This window comes from Nuphar pumila, chromosome 10 (assembly GCF_984573655.1).
Source record: "Nuphar pumila chromosome 10, dmNupPumi1.hap1.1, whole genome shotgun sequence".
NCBI classification, from domain to species: domain Eukaryota; kingdom Viridiplantae; phylum Streptophyta; class Magnoliopsida; order Nymphaeales; family Nymphaeaceae; genus Nuphar; species Nuphar pumila.
In genome coordinates, this window is record NC_143258.1 from 34,162,858 (window position 1) to 34,164,840 (window position 1,983).

Below are 1,983 nucleotides of genomic sequence, written 5' to 3' on the forward strand. Positions count from 1 at the left end.
AACATCAACAGTATTGTGTCATTTGCATTAACACAGGCTATTTATTACCAGCATCAACAATATTTTTATTTTTTTTCATTTCTTACTCACTTTAGATTTCCTGTTTTGGTTTGCACTTGACCATCTTTCTAATTGCTTTTTATCCATCTTGTTTATTGTGTTGTGTTCACTTCCTTGTTACATTTGATTATTCATTATATCTGAGACTCTTCCAGTTCAACTTTTTTTTTATTTTCAAATGCATGTTTAAATTCACATATGTCTAGGATCCAAGGTTGCATGAACTAGTGCTCATATCTACCCCTTACCATCTGTAACCTATTCAGAAGTTATAGCGAATAGAGCCCTCTCCATGGAGACACTTGAGAAGTCCCACAACAAAATGGGAATAAAGTTCACAGTACCTATTATGGGAGGAAAGTCCCTAGATCTGCATCAACTCTATGTGAAAGTAACATCCCAAGGTAGCCTTGAGAAGGTTATGTAAGTGATATGATGAGTTCTTCCAACAGGTTTATTGGAGAGACAATATAAGTTGAAGAACACATTCACTAAATGCATAAAACCTAGCAGTGTTTATAGGTCGAGTTGTACAATTCCTGAAGAAATTGCCATCCATACCCTTTCTATTTGCACCTCTGAAATTTTGAAAAAAAACACTGCTGATTTTATTCAATACTAGATGGCCAGAAATATATCTCATGACTCTGAACCTTATTCCAGACATTCATTCAATATTTCTGATTGCAATTTTTCTGTCAAACTGCCTTGGTTTTCCTCTACTTTTGTAATTCGTTGGTGGTGTACGATACCCAGAGAAAGGAACACATGTTCCTGGGGTTGCCTTGCCCTGGTCACTGAAAGAGTTGATTTTTCTGCATAGAAGTTCTTTATGAGTCCTGATTACTTGAAGATGATGTGGAGGAGGATTGATTTCTTGCATTTGGTGCTTGAAATGGGCTACAATTTTCTTTTCACGAATGCTGATATCCTCTGGCTTCATGATCCTTTTCCACACTTTTACTTAAATGCTGATTGTCAGATAGCTTGTGATCACTTTTTTTTGGCAGTTCACTTAATTTTCAAAATATTCCTAATGGAGGGTTTGCTTTTGTGAAGTCCAATGATAGAACTATAAAATTTTATGAGTTCTGGGATTCATCGAGAGAGGTTTACCCAGGACATCATGACCAGGATGTGCTTAATTACATTAAATACGATCCATTTATTAAAGAAATAGGACTACAGATCAAGTTTCTAGATACCGCATACTTTGGTGGTCTCTCTGAGCCAAGCAAAGATTTTAATAAAGTCTGTACAATGCATGCAAATTGTTGTGTGGGACTTAGTAGCAACCTACATGATATGAGAATAATGTTAGAGGATTGGAGAAAATTCATGTCTTTGCGACCAAGACAGAAAAGACTCCAGTTATCATCATGGTGGGTTCCTCAAAATTGCAGTTTGCATTCAGCACAGAGATCAGTTAGCTCATCAACTATGTTGCATGTGAAAAGCACCGATGCACTTGTATAATTGTGTTGTACATATTTCTGCTATTCAAACTGTTGTTCCCATGTCACCAGAGTGATGGTCCGAAGCTTAGAGAATGAAGAAAAAGATGCTATACCAAATTTAAAAGGAGGAATCTACAAAGTGATGCTTAAATTTTCTTACTTCCAAGAGTTATGATTTGTACAGTTGTTGAAAGGAACACACAACCTCTTTCTTCCACTTCTACAGTTCCGTTTGTAGTAGCTACATCACCATCACGCATACCAACCCCATACACTTGCTTCACTATCCATCTACCTTGCACTATTGTCACCTACAATCCACCTGTATCACAATCCCTTCCCTTTCAGCATAAGCATCCTCACAACTCACTACTACAACCACCTTTGCAACCTACAGTAGTTGCACCTGGGCACATTCCTTACACAGCACCATGTTACTCATTCACTACTTGCAAATAATACATTA

The 1,983-nt window shown here is 37.1% G+C and overlaps 1 pseudogene; it reads left to right on the top strand.

The window, feature by feature from the left end:
• Positions 1-682: 682 nt before the first annotated feature.
• LOC149826635 (uncharacterized protein At4g15970 pseudogene) lies at positions 683-1,536 on the top strand (annotated as a pseudogene).
• The last annotated feature ends 447 nt before the right edge of the window (positions 1,537-1,983 follow it).